Genomic DNA, 15,950 nt, shown 5'->3' on the forward strand with positions numbered 1-15,950 from the left:
ACAGAAGAAACTCAGACCAGTTTTTCTTTAGCTTTCTTGTTCATCAGATGAAAACTTGAAATTCAAAAGGTTAAACAATTTACCAAAGAATCTTTTGGTTCCTTTGGGAAGAGTCAAAAGTTCTGGTACCACAAGCCTCTCTTTACACTCTTCCTCCCCATTAACCACAGGGGTCTCAAGTTACAGAACCTGAAAGTCAAGAGAATCCTTGCAGTCACCTGTTCCAGAGGTTCTCAATCAACATGGAACAAATGGGTAACACTGAAACCACTTATGAGTCTCTTTATCCGAAAGGGTTGCAAAGGTCGCTAGATTCTGTAGGCAAGTGGCCCACTAGTGCCAACAGATTTACTGTTAACTGCAGCACATTGAAGAAATACTGTAATCTTCTATAGGTGCCATGGCAGACAAAACATTGGGAGCATCTATATTTCAACATACCTCCCCAAATAGAATCCCTTTATACTCTCTCATTCATTCCACTTGACATACCTACTAAAAGGGAGAGTGGCTGAAAGACGTGGGGTTAATAGTAGGCATTTTGTCCAGGCCACTGTCTTTGACCAAGGTCTCTCACATCTTCTGCATGGGAGGAAAAGGGTGGCATATGAATGTGTAAGTGGTCCCTGGGTCTCTTCGACAGACCCTGTGTGAATAAAACTTCCCTAAGAGACAGCCCTAGATCTATCCCCAGCTCCTTAAACCTTAGACTGGAATAAAAAAGCTGTATCTACCAGCCCATTGTAAGGTAATACAAATCGTGGCCCGTGGTGGTCAGTCTCCTCGGTTTTGCTCAGCGACTCCCGGCTGATGTGGTCTGCATAGAAGAGCACGAACAACATCACAAACAGAAAAAATATAACTCAAAGGGCAAGCTCTCATGCATTTGAGCTACTTCTACACATTTTAAAATTAAGTCCTGTGCTCATGATTATGGGAAGAGAGTGCATGAGATATGTACATATGTATGTCAGTCAGTTCTCACCGCAAAATAAGCCACCCCAAGAGTGGCATTCAAAAGCAAGCTTAAGCATCCGGGGTGGGGATGTCTACATAGCTCTCCTGACCTTGGCTGTGTTAGTCTGTAGGTCCAGGATTCTGCACACTGGGGCTCATTTCCGAGAGCTCGGCTTGGGGACACGGGGACAACCTGGCTCGCACTTCAGGCCTCTCATCTTCCAGCAGGGTAGCCAGAGACTGTTCTCATGGTGACCGCAGAGACTCAAGAGAAAACAAGCTGGTGGTGCAAGCACTTTTCAGTCCTCCACATGTTCTGAGCTTGCTGAGTCTTGTGGCTCAGGCAAAGCCATGGCCAGGGCTACAATGGCTGAGAGCAGGGATCTAAGAAAGGGAGGGAAATCGGAGCCAGTTTTGCAGTCCTCCACAAAACATGCATTTAAATTACCTTGTAAATTAAAATTCACACACACAAAAATCTTATTAATGCTCCTTGTGCAAGAACACAGTAAAATGACAAACTTCAAACACCGTAATAAACATGTTTGCTTTACTTGTGAAAGCACTGTTCTTCTTTGGTAGTGAGAATCATGTAACCATTTTTAGTTCCCTTGTGCCTTAGTTGCCAAGAAATTTGACGTTAAACATAATGTGTTTTATAAAAGTATATTTTTGGTATACTACTTTTCCTTTTATGTGACTGAGCTTTTATTTTTAATCACACAATCTTACCTCTTATATAGATTACAGATTATATTTTGTAAATAGATAATGCACTATAATATGATATCGTGATACTTAAGGCCATGTCCCAAATTTTTCATTGGCATTTGACTTCTGGTGAATTGAGGGCTTCTACAGGAATTCAACCGATATAATAGTATTATAATCAAACTCCTTTTTACTTTTAAAATTCACTTCCCTTTTGTCAAAAATATTGATTTAAATCTCAACCAACAAGATACTTTTTTCCCCTGGAATCTAGAATGCACATTTACAGTTTAAATTTTCATCCAGTTATTAGGGAGAAATAAAATTTAGCTTCTCATAAAGGTCCTGTAAAATTCTTCAGTACTATTGAGCTATTTTACATGAGGAAATGTGGACATGCTAAGGCCAAGTGATTTACCTCCGTCGTACAACTAATCAATAGCAGAGTGGGGAGGAGACCAGAGTTATAGGACTTGAGTGGAGCACTGAGCCTTATTAAACAACTCAGCCTCATGTAGAGCTGATGCTCAGACCAAGGTATTGAGATCAGACCACCACCTCACGCAGGTGGAAATGTGCGTACAAGGCCTGTTAAACATGATATATTCTGAATGTACTGCAATTACTGAAACACCTGTGGCATAGAACTCTGTTCTGGAGGGAAAATGTGTAGCTCATTCAAATAGCTGACTGCACATTTCATTGCCTTTACCTGCAGTTATATGATCTACCGGTTCCAAGTGTGAGTAAGTCATAAGAACTATTTCTTAATTATAATGACTCTGAGGTGTGACTTTGTTGATTTGTGGGTTTTATTTTTCTTTCTTAGAATGTTTGCTAGTTTCAGTAAAAATGTGTTTCAACTGAGTGTTCAACAGCTTTGAGAAATCTATCTGCCTAAGTTATTAATGAGTGAAACCGCCCCCCCCCCCCACACACTGAAATAGGATTCAACATCCACTTGGAATCTGGAAATTTCCCTTGAAAGTCCTCAGGTTCAATAGCACACTGCAGGCATGTGCTGCCCAACAGGTGGAAATCGGTCTGAGGGAGCAATGACAGGGCAGTGCTCTTTGCATAACACGTTCTGCCTCAGGGACACTGGTGCATGTGTTTATGCAGTTAGATAGGTTCAATCCCTGATTGTTTCTGAGGGATAAAACAGCAAGTGGGAAAATATAAATAAAGGCTCTGATGACATTACAAAGGTGAGAAGAAATAATTCTTACAAGTCAATCTTCTGGTCAGAGGGAAAAAAATTGCAACTATATTTCTTCATCTCTTTTATGGTAGTTTTTAGATTTTCAGGAGTCTGTTGTCTTGCCTAAGTTTACTATATAAAAGTTATATTTATAATGTGTCTTACTACATGTGATAATAAGAAATGAGAGCATGTGGCTTGTGAAGAAAGTTTGAAGTTTTCTTCCTTGGAAGGCTGTCAAATCTCGTTGATGTTGGGCTTTTACTGTATACATTACAGTACCTAACAAAGAGATAGGAATGCAGTTATTCCATGAAAATACTTAGAATTATAAATTAATTAGGTTGGAAGAATATTCAGAAATAGTATAGAATAGTAAATACCCACTCCTGGCTCACAGCCCCTGCAACGCATGATAAACTTCCAAAAGACTAATAAGCATACTCCCAGACAAGAAATGATTTACACTAATTACAAAACTACTTAGAAACAGCTAAATTTTGAACCTAGGTTTCTTGACTTCAGAGGCCATGTCTTTTCCACCATTTCTTCTCATTGTATTGATTTGTTTTCTTTGATGGATGGTTTTCGAACAATGCGTTTGTTCTCCGATTTAGGTTTGGTTCTAGGTATGCTTATCCCCTCTTTTCTTATTCTTTAAAAAAAAATATTTTTGAGGCACAATGATGATTAAAAATAATACAAAATCCACCCTCCTATCAATCCACTTATGAAATTCAATATTAAATATAGAAAAAAATAAAATTTCCTTTGCACTCTTCCCAGTTTGATCCCGAGAGGATACCCTTTTCTGTGTTTGTGTGAATGTCAATCACTCCCACATTTCACGTTTTACTTATCCTACATTAGTAAACTTATTTAAAATTCCTAAATAAGGAAATGTTGTTTTGCAAATGAAACTTCATATTATTATATCATATTACATATGAACTACTGATATTTCCTTTATTTGCTTTGAGCTTTGTCCATGTTTATATATTGAGTAGTAGTTTGTTGTATAGTACTAGTTCTTTTATATAGTTTGTTATTTTTATTGCTGTAGATAATTCTATCACATAGATATAGTTTACCTTAATATCCACTCCCCTAATAATGGATAGCTGTGTTGTGTATGTACTGATTTGATATTTTCTCTACATGCATGGCTTAGCAATATTTATTGAATAGTTCATCCATTCCCACTGATTTGCAATGGAAGCTTGTCACAAATTATTTTTTGCATGTACCTGTGGTTTTGTTTCCAGGCTCTCTATTTGTCCCAGTGTTCTATATGCCTATTTACTATATCATCATAATTACTATACATTTATTTTAAGTCTTGATGTCCAGTAGGGCATGGTTCTTGACCATTTTATTCTAGACTATTCTAGACTTTTTATTCTAGGTAACCTCATTGCGCTTCTATAGAAAAAGTTTGCAATTTTGACCCCACAAAAATGTTGAGGTTTTGATTGAAATTACATTGAATTTACAAATTAATTTAGGTAAAACTGGCATCTTTACACTAGTGAGTGTTCTTATTTTTTTGTCGTTGTTGTATTTTTCTCTCTTTTATTTATGTTTATTTTTGCAGGGTACAGTGTGTTGTTTCAATACATGCATACACTGCACAATGACTCAGGGTATATTTATTTAGGTCCTCTTTAATATCTCTCAACAGTGTTTTACAGTTTTCAACACAAAGGTCTTGCACATATTTTGTTGAGCATGTTTCTTTATTTTTATTTGTAAATGGAATCATTTCTAAAATTTTTTTAACTGTTATTTGATTATAAACATCAAATTAAATTTTTGGTATTTTGATATTCATTTTATTTGTAAACCTTGCTAAAGGCATGAGACCTAAATTTTGGACTTATGCTATCGAGATTGAGAGTCAGCTCTCAAAACAAGTGATTGCAGAAAAAAATTAAAAGAAGAATAAGAAAAAGAAAAAAATGAAAAACTGTTGGAGTTATAATATAGATACAATATTTAAATCTTTGGTTTTAGCATCCCTTAAAGTGAGAGCATAGAGGGGAGAGAAAGAGAAACTCCTACAAGGTCAGATAGAGGACAAGCATGATGGGTCATTTAGGAGGAAAAGCACAAGAGAGTAGCATCACATGGCAAAACAGGAGAGTGTTCCAAAAGAAGCAATAGTCAATAACATCAAATGCTGCTAAGAAGTCAGGTAAAAGGAGGGTTAACAATTTGATAAAGAATAGAGCACAAGTCATACTGAAATATATTGATAAGTGATTAGGAGATTAGGAAATAGAAGCACTGCGTGTGAATTGTTCTTTGGAAAAGTTGGAGAATGAATGGTTAACAGAAAAATAGGGTGAAAATTTGAGCATGTGTTTTAAAACGTGCTACACAATTATGAACACCTAAAGATTCTTTCGAGTTTTCTGCATAGACAGTTATGTTATTACCTGCAAATAGCCATGACACTTCCTTTCAGTCATACTACCTGCCATTGATACCGTCTCACTGCTCAGGTAAAGCCACGGATGTTATGTGGAATAGCTGCAGCAATCACAAACACTACTGTCTTGTTCCTGCTTTAAAGAGTATCCCTGTGGCTTTTCACCATCAAGAATGAGGTTTAGTAAATACTCTTTATCATGGTAAAGATATTCCTTCTTACTCTATTTCTAACTCGCTTTGTATTTTATCTCATGAGTGGGATGTGAATTTTTTGAAATTTTTTTCACATCTTTGAGAAAAGTTGCTTCCCCTCTTTTTATCTGTTAATACAGTAAATTACAATAATAGGTTTTAAAATTTAATTTAATTTTATTCAAAATATCTTAATATTTGTTTGTACATATTTGTGGGGCACGGTGTGTTGTTTCAATACTTGCATATACTGCACAGTGATTCACGTAGGGTAGACAGCACAGTTTGGTATCTTTCCTCCACCACTTTCCCCCCACCCCCTAGCCTCTGGTAACCATTATTCTACCCTCTACCTCCATGAAAACCCCCTTTTTTTTTCTGGTTTCCACAAGTGAGTGAGATCATGTGCCATATGTCTTTCTGTGCCTGACTTACTTCACTTGACATGATGGTTTCCAGTTCCACCCATGGCACCACAAGTGATAGCATATCATTTCATTATATAACTGTGTATATAGACCTTTTTAATCTAAATATATTCTTGAATTCTTGTAAAAAACACAAATTGGTCTAGATGAATTTACATGTTTACATACCAGTTGATGAATTGAGCTTGCTAATATTTTAAAATATTTGGACACATGCTCATTAATAAAGAGACTGACTTCTAATGAATTTTTTCTTACATTGTCCTTACATTGTCTTAAATTTAAAGTTATTAATCCTTATGAAAAGTTTTTGAATGCTTAATTTCTACAAAAGTTTGTTTTAGATTCATGTTCACTGTCCTGTGAAATTGCTAGAATGTAACTCTGTAACTATCTGGTCTGGTAGGTTGTGTTAATAGGTGTGTGTATGTTTTACAACTAACTTAATATCTGATATGATTCTCTCCCAGGTTTTCATTTCTTCTTGAAACAGTTTTGGTAAGTTATATTTTTAAGAGACCCTTCATTTAATGCAAATTTTCAAATTATTTTTATCGAGTTCATCGCTGTATTATCTATTTTTATAATTTCTACTTCCTCTGTCATTGCATTGCCTCTTAAAGTCTTAATACTCTTAATATTATATATTTGTTCTCTCTTTTTTTTCAATTATCAGTTTACCAATTTTCTTAACTTTTGCAAAAAACCAACTTTTGACTTTATTGATCCTTTTCAATTTACCTTTGCATTATATTCTAATCTTTATTATTTCTTTATATATTTTTAAATTTATTGAGTTTGTTTTTTTGGTTTTTTGTTTGTTTTTTATGGACACATTTGGATTGTGTATTTGTATGGGGTACAGAGTTATAGTTCAATACACATATACAATCCCTGATGAGCAAATCAGAGTAATTAGCATATTTATCATCCCCAAAATTTATCATTTCTTTGTGATGAGAACATTTAAGCTCCTATCTTCCAGCAAATTGAGAAAAATCAATTGTTAATTATAGAGGCCTACCACTCCTGTACATCACTAGAACTTATTTTTCCTAACTAGCTGTGATTTTGTATTCATTAACCAACTTCTCCCCTTCTTCCTCAACAACCCCCATCTTCCTCCCCTTCCTTGACTTTAGTAACCAAAATTCTACTGTCTACTTTCACATGCTCAACTTTTCTTGTATTTTAGCTCCCACATATGAGCGAGAACATGTGATATTTGCCTTTCAGTGCCTGACTTATTTCACTTAACATAATGTCTTCCAAGCTCATCCATGTTGCTGTAAATGACCGGATTTCATTCTTTTTCATGGCTAAGTAGAATACCACATTTTCTTTGTCCATTCGTATGCTGATGGGCATTTAGGTTGATTTCATATCTCAGCTATTGTGAATAGTGCTGCAGTAAACATGAGAGTACTGGTATCTCTGTGGTATGCTAATTTCCTTTCCTTTGGTTAGATACCCAGCAGTAGGATTGCTGGATGATATGGTAATTCTATTTTTAGTTTTTTGAGGAAGCTTCATATAGTTTTCCACAATGGCTGTACTAATTTGCATTCTCATCAACAGTGTGAAATAGTTCCCTTTTCTCTACATCTCTGGCCAGCATTTGTTATTTTTTTCTTTTTGATCATAGCCAGTCTAATCAGGGCGAGATATCTCATTGTGGTTTTAATTTTTTGTTTTGTTTTGTTTTGCCGGTTTGTTACTTTGGACAATTAGCTAATTAATTCTTAACCCTTCTTTTCTAAAATGATACATAATATAAAAACATATAAAACAATAACATTTTCATCTAAATATGACAGTAATAGAAAATCTCATATGTTCAGAGGTAATACAGTGGTATATTCAGTTAAAAGTATTTTCAAGTTTTCATTTTGATTTTTTTCTTTGATCGATGAATTACGTGGAGATGTGTTGATACATTTTCAAACATGTTTTTATTATTTTTGCATCATTATTTTCTTGATGTGCTTGGTAGTAATATTTATTTTCTATACCTAGAACTGAATTGCATCATCACAAGTCCTTTGGTGTCCAGTTCTGCTGACTTTTGTTCATGATGATTCATTTCCTTTTGTTTTTTTGTACTTTTGGATTGTGAGGTCATTCTTGGCAGAGGTTTATCTGTGAGAATCCTTGAAACGTGTGTCACTACATTCATTCTGTGAGAATTGGCATGCTTTTGCCAGCCATCCCACAATTATCATAAGTGCTTAAAGCATATCCCAAAATAAATGCCACTTTAAGTTAATTTTTTGTTTGGGTTTATTCAGATATGAGGGCAGCATACATTTGAACCCTAGAGTCCTCTGAAGGTACAATCATGCAATGCATTCAGATTCTTAGCAGACATTTTAATTTTTTTCTTGCTCCCAGCTCAGGCTGAATCTTAACTTTCCTTATAATATCTCTTTTTAAGAATAGTCTTTAGAAACTATTGGAATTATGCATGGGGGGTGTGTGTTCATTCCAATTTTCCATTCTGGTAGGCCTAAAGCCTTTCTTCCTATCTGTATGTAATTATTAAAGTCCAACTCTTCACTACATCTAATGACAAATCCCCTCAGTAGAGCGATATAATAGCATGAATGCTCTGCCATGGTTCTTAGATCCTTTGTCATATATGGTCCTTATGATACTGTGACTTATAATAAGAAATATATATGGTCTTCATACCCATTCCTAGCATAGAGCTCCTAAAACCCTTAGAATTTCCTAAGGGATAAAAGCAATAAAGGAAAAGCAACGTCTTCTGTTATTCATAACAAGCCCCTTTCAACCACACCTGAGTTTATGTTAGTGAGGTGCCTTTTGCAAAGCCCCTAAGGGTGGAGGGCTGGTTGCCTGGGGAAGCAACAATGTGATTAGAGGGTTAGAATTTTCAGCCCCGACCCCCAACTTCCAAGGAAGGGAGAGAGGCTGAAGATTGAGTTGATCACCAATGGCCAATGATTTAATCAATCAAACCTAAGTAATGAATCCTTCATGAACACTCAAAAAACAAAAACAAAAACAAAAAAAACCCAACAACACAGGATTTGGAGATCTTGTGGGTTATTGAACACTGGGAGAGGACCTGGGAGTTCCATGCCCCTCCCCCCATACCTTGCGCTGTGCATTTCTTCCATTTGGCTGTATCCTTTTATAATAAATGGGTAAATGTAAGTGAAGTGTTCCCCTGAGTTCTGTGTGTCACTCTAACACATTTGAGTCCAAGGAGGGGACCATGAGAACTTCTGATTTGCAGCCAGCTTGGACAGAAGTTTTACGTAACTTGGGAACCTACTACTTGGGATTGGCATCTAAGTAGGGGGGCAGTTTTGTGAGATTGAACCCTTAACCTGTAAGATCTGATGCTATCTCCAGGTAGACAGTATCGGATTGAGTCAAAATGTAAGACACCCAGCTGGTGTCAGAGAATCGGTCAGTATGGGGAAAAAATCTACACGTGATCACAGAAGTGTTCTGTGTTGAGTGTGAGCATAAAGAAAAACCAGTTTGTTTGTTTATTTGTATACAGTCTCCAAATATTTTCTTTCTTTTCTTTTTTTTTTTTTTTCCTAGTGGGCTTTATTTTCTTCAAGCAGTTTCAGTTACCCAGCAAAACTGAGAGGAAGGTGCAGAGACTTTCCACATGGTCCCCTCCCACACACATGCACAGCCTCCCCCATTATCAACATCCCCTACCCAGGTGGTGCATTTGATACAAGTGATGAACCTACGTTGACACATGATTATCACTCAGACTCTGTAGTTTACATTAGGGTTCACTGTTGTTGTTATATTCCTTTATATCTTAAAAGCTCAAATATCTATGAAAAGAGAATTGTATTACATAATATCCCATTTTTCTATGTGTTCTATAATTGGAGTTTTCAGGCTATCTAATTCACCATTTTGAAATGAATGGAAATGAAGCTGCAATGTCCTTGAATAGAGTGACTTCAAAAATTCTAAATTTCACTTGTCAGAGGTTCATTGTCAAAAGTAACAGAGAACAGCGAAATAAGGCAATAGATATGAAACAAGAGGACCCACTGACCAGGTCAGATCTCAGGAAGCCAGCAGGCCAGAGATGTGTGGGAAGCATTCCCTTCTCATCCATCGGTCACAGAAGTGCAGGTTTCTACGAAGGAGATTAGGGACAAATCTTGAGGGCACTGAGTGTGTTTTCTATTTGACTTGACCTGCTCTTGCTGTGCTGGCAGCACATGAATTATCAGTGACCAGTGAAGAAAAGAAAAATCAAATTAGAGTGTTTAAGATTGTTAGAATTTATGTATCAAATATTTAATGTAATATATAAGGTTTCTAGGCTGTGCTTTTTCGTAGTGAAAAATAAAATATAGGAAAATATGCAAATACTACTTAGTTACTTATCAATGTCTGAAGCTTTGTGTGTGGGTGGGTGGGTGTGTTTATTTATTTAATACTGCATTCAATTTAGAACTATGTAACATCAGCACCCAGGGTCAATATCATAAGAAAACAACAAATGGTTCTGTCCATGATCTAAGTGAAAAGTCATGGTGGGGAGAGGAAGTTGGTGGTTAATAGAGCAAGTTGAGGACCAGCCTGCCTGAATTCAAATCTGGCTCCTCCACTTTCTACCTGCTTGATACTGGATAATTTACTTTACCTCCGAATGCTTTGGTTACCTCATCTGAAAAACGGGGATAATAATGGTGGCTATCTTCTAAGGTTGTTATAGTGCTTTAATGAGTTAGTTCTTGTAAACTGCTTAGAACAGTGCCTGTCATATAATAAGCACTCAGTAAATGATAAGTATAATTATTAGCTATTACGGAGAATCACATCAGAGCCAAAAAATTGCTCTAAGAGTTTTCTGGTGATGCCAGGATCCTAGGAGACTCATGTGAAAACTGAGAGCATGAGGAAAGGATACACAGATACTTACAACATACTGTAATCTATTATTCTCTTACCACCATTACATTTTCAATCTTTGAAAGTAGAGTTCCTTATTTACTTTATACTGCTAGTTCTTACACAGAGGCTGGCACACAGCCAGAATGTAGTAATTGTGTGTGTGAGTGTGTGTATGTGTGTGTGTGTATGTGTGAGAGAGAGAGAGAGAGAAAGAGAGAGAGAGAGAGAGAGAGAGAGACCTGAGTAACACAGTACAATGAGCAATGACCACTGCTGGGCGGTTCACACCACAGTGAGGATGCACTCATCCAGCTGGGCCAGCCAAATTATTGGCTAGAACCTGATCTTCAGGACCTCATTCCGTTTGGTGGTCTGTTTACATACTTGCTTGATCCAAAAAGTGCCTCTATTAATGCCTACATGATGTTGATTGTCTTTCGGAATGAAAATTACTGAAAAAGAAAGAGCTCTTTTTCCATTTAATTTACAATGTCCTGGTGTATGTTTATTGCAGGGAATTGCTTTTAAAGTATTTAAAACATTATAAAATTAATTATTTTTGTATGTAAGTATTAGTCACTATTTTAACAATTAAACATTAAAAATTTTGCAATGCATTCTAAGTTTAGGAAATGAAAATCTGAGTAATCTAACCACCTTTCAAAGTAAAATATATGTATCAGATTAAAATCTACCAATTTTCTTTAGAAAATAATTAAATAACATGACAGTTATTTTATAAATGGTAGCTAAGTGCATCGCACATAAAAAAGTAACAAACTTGTTCTAGAAGTGAGAGTCGGAATGTTTTAGGGGCAGTTGTAAATTTTTTAGCTTCTTTGGTACATAGAGTGCGGCTCTCCGAAGTATAAAAATTAATTAAATTAATAACCAGAGTAACTTGAAATAGAAAGAAAATTGTATGCACATATTTCATTGTGAATTATTCTTAAAAAATCTTTTTAAATAAAATACTTTCTTTTCTATCTGTAATGAAACCCTAAACCAGTAAGCTGAAAATACTCTGTACCATTATTTACCTACCTCTGCCCCCTGACACAAGAAGAAGGTTGCATTTCTTCATCCAAAGTTAAAATGCAGGAGAACACCACTGCTTCAATTTGATTGATGATTTTTATATATCAAAAGAAAAATTGTGTTAAAACACCTATAGTCATGGGTGGTTTCAGGGACTTCAATTTCCTTGAAATAAATAGTTTCACTAATTTATAATCCTATGAAGACACGATAGAATTTAGCACATTTATTATTACTAAATGTACATTTGAATAACAAGTTGAATGCACTGAGTTGCTTCTTCAGTATAGCACTTATGTTTGTTTATTCTTTATTCACAAAAAGGCTGCTTAAAGACCTCAAATTGTTTTTTTTTTAAGATGTCAGGAATTGTTTTCTATTGTCACTTCTTTTGTGGAGTTTTAAATAAATCTGCTTTCAAAATCAACATAGTGTGTTTCATCTTGAACGTTGCCTAATTTGCATGGAAATTTTAAGATACAAAATAAGCCTAGTAATTCTGCATGATTTTATTCAGATAACTCTAGATTTAAAGGTAGTCTAAAAACCATGAACCAAATTCAGCAAAGCAATGAATAATTTTTAGTGTTTTCCTACTTTTATTCCAATTTTTCCAGATTTATAGTGTAAAACCTTTGTACCAGATTCAATAAAGCAATAAATACTTATTAGTGCTCTCTTGACTAATTCTAGCTCTGTTCAAAGTCCCTTCCAAAACAAAAAATAATGTTAAAAATAAATTTTTTAAATGCAAAGGCTAAGGTAGTTTTGTAGCTTTATTACATAGTGTATTAGGAGTGGTATTAGATCTGCTGAAATGAAGATCCGACAGTGGCCAGAACAAAATAGAAATGTAGTCCTTCCCATGTAATAGTCCAACAGTAAGTAACCTGTGGCTGACATGGTCATTTGGGGGTATTGGGGATGCAGGCTCTTTTTATTTTGCACTCTGTCATCCTCAGAGCATGACTTCCATCTTCTCTAAGACGGCAGCTCCAGACTCCATGTCAGCATGAAATTGTCTAAAGGTGACATGGCCGGGGTGTGCGTGCCCTAGTCATGCTCCACAGTCCAGAACGTAGTCACATGGCTATTTCTTGCAGCTTCTACTGCTCCTGGCAAATGCAGTCTTTATTCTGATTGTCCAACTGCCCCACTAAACACAGTGCTTCATTACCAAAGGAAAAATGTGAAACTGGAAATTTGGGAATTATCAGCTATCTCTGCTACAAGCCAGCTAAACAATGATAAATCCTGAATATCTATTTTAACTCATCTATGGAAAAAGAAGTAATTTTTATAAGAAATGATTTCTACTCAACCTGAAGAGTAAATTTAGAGTTACTGGCTCTATTCTTGATGTCTAAGCAGTAAGGTATTTGACCTCCTCAAGTGTATGTATTTGTGTTCTTCAAGAATATTTTTCCAGCTTAACTCTTTTCAGTTTTGAATGTACTGTTGTTTTTTCCTAGTTTTACTCTCTTTCTGTGTCAGTGGAACATTAAATACATAATAATATAACAGCATAGATTGTAAAATTAGATGTTGATAACATCAGACTGGTCACACCCTACAATTCACTCTCATTTAAAAAGGACTGTTGGTTCATTACACAAGACTAGACCCTTGCATTAAGCCATGTATGCAGCATTTACTCCAGAGAAATACAGAAAACTTGGAGAAAATTCAAAAGTAGTATAAAAATGATGAAATAACTGAGAAATAGCCCTTCTGATAAAAGGTAAAAGAATTGGAAAGTTTTAGCAATAAAAAGAAATGAATGGACATTTTATTAACAGTGCTCAGATCTCTGAAGTGTTCTCTCTCTTTCTCTCTTTTTTTTTTTTTCCTTTCAAGATGTAAACGGGGTTCTACTTGCTCTTGATCTCAGATAAGGAAAAATACCAAAGGAATAAGGTAAAATTGAAGAACAAAGGATCAGGACTATATAAATGAATGCCTTAACAGAAAATTTATCCCAGAGGACACATACTTCACTTAAGAGAACATGAACTTTAAAATCAAAAAGACTTTTAATGAAATATACAAAAGGCATCAAAACCTTTCAATTGTGTAAAATGGGTAGGTAGAGTCAGGTTTTGTAGCAGATATACTGATGTCTCATTGTGTTTATATGTTTGATACCATTGCTAGGAAATCCTACAGAATTAGAAACATACTTCTAAGTTCAAAATCATTTAGATTCTGTTTTATTAAAGAAAGAGAAATAGACTGAGAAAGGAAATTTTATGCACTTGATAGTCACTTGGTTTTTAATATTCAAAGCTTATCATTGAGATGTGTACTAGACACTAGACATTATCATATACATTATTTTGGGTTATTTTGAGTTGCATAATTTAATTACTCGATATTAATTATATTAATTGGAAAAACATGTAATAATTTAAATTTGAATAGTATTCTTATAGTATATCAACTCCAGGTTGTTTCAATTATTTTCTGTGCACTGAGCTAGACATTATCATATATGTTATTTTGGCAAATACTTTCTACAACCTGGAGTTAATACTAAAATAATATTCTTTAAATTTAAATTATCACATGTTTTTTCAATTAATATAACTAATATCAAATAATTAAATTATGCTACTCATTAAATATTATTAAATATCTTGTAACAAATAATATTTAATAAATACTGATGAGAAAACTGAGACTGTAGAGCTTAAATGCTTTGCTGAAGGGCCATCCATTTGAAAATAGCAAACATAGTATTCAAACTCAGATCAGACAGATATGAAAACTGTCTGGTTACTCTGTTTATTCCAGATTTGAATATTATCTCTGCTCCAATTAAATGGATGATTTTTATAAAATAATTTAATTTATGCTCGCAAAATATATAGCCCTCTTAAATGAGTGCACTAGTCTCCAAAAGAGTAAGGAAAATCTCCAAGGATTAATAGAATAGGAGATAACATAGGTGAGCAGAGTTTGATTCCGATGTTAAGACACCGTGGAAACCTCCTAGTATGAATCTGGGACTCCAGGAGAACAAAATTCTGAGAAACCAAATGAATTAAAAGAAAAAAATCCCCACTACCTATTAATGACAGATGACCAAGGTTCTAGTTTGCCTTGGCTCTAAATTGAAGAAAGAAATTTAAAAAACAGCCTTTCTAAAAATTCTCAGAACTAAGCTAGCCACACATAGAGACCAGAAATTATATTTCTTGAAGCGCCCAAATAACTTTGCAGATAATTTTTTACAATGTCAACCAGGGCCCCCAATGCCTCCAGGTGACTACCAGTGACATGTGCAACCCCTTCCTGGACAAAAAATACTTCAGCCCAGGTTTCCTACAAAGTGTTCCAACAAGTATAAACTCTAATAGAAAAAATAAGTCACAAAAATTTAAGGACAAAAGCCAGTATAAAAACGAGACAATAGAAATAACAGACAACATAACTAGATACACAAACATTCCAAAGAGTGGAATTATAAAATGCTGAATATAACATAGGTTGCACTAATGTATTTGAAGACATTAAAGAGAGAATTTTTTTTTTTAAGAAAACATAAGTGAGAAGTGAGTGAATGTCAAACATGCCCTTCAATTCGGAAAGAAAAACAAATAGAACTTTTACAAATGAAAGGCATGTGGATTTATCTATCACATACTTTGGCATTCTGACAGATCTCACATTGTCACCTACGTGAAAACCAAGGTAAGAATATCCCAATGTAAAGATCCGGGTCAAATCATTTTTATCTTATTTTAAGAGATGCAGTTGTCATATACATTATTTTTGCTTTGTGATGAAAAATCTCTGATGAACTTTTTTTTAATCAGATATCTTTATAACATGGTTATAAATCACAATGACTATATTCTCTAGGGCTGAGTCTCTGAACATGTCCTTCTCAGTTGGATATGGCTAGAATATGGTAGATAACTTATTTTAACCCTTTGTCCTCATTTAAACTCATTGTTGTTCATTTCTCAGTGTACATCTGTCTCACAGTTCTTTTGGTCTGGACTACTAAGCAGAAATCCCAAAGGCTATAATTTGGCATTTTGGGTTTATTGGTTCCACTGACCTGCCCTAATACCTCAGGC

The sequence above is a fragment of the Cynocephalus volans genome, chromosome 5 (assembly GCF_027409185.1).
Source record: "Cynocephalus volans isolate mCynVol1 chromosome 5, mCynVol1.pri, whole genome shotgun sequence".
NCBI lineage: Eukaryota > Metazoa > Chordata > Mammalia > Dermoptera > Cynocephalidae > Cynocephalus > Cynocephalus volans.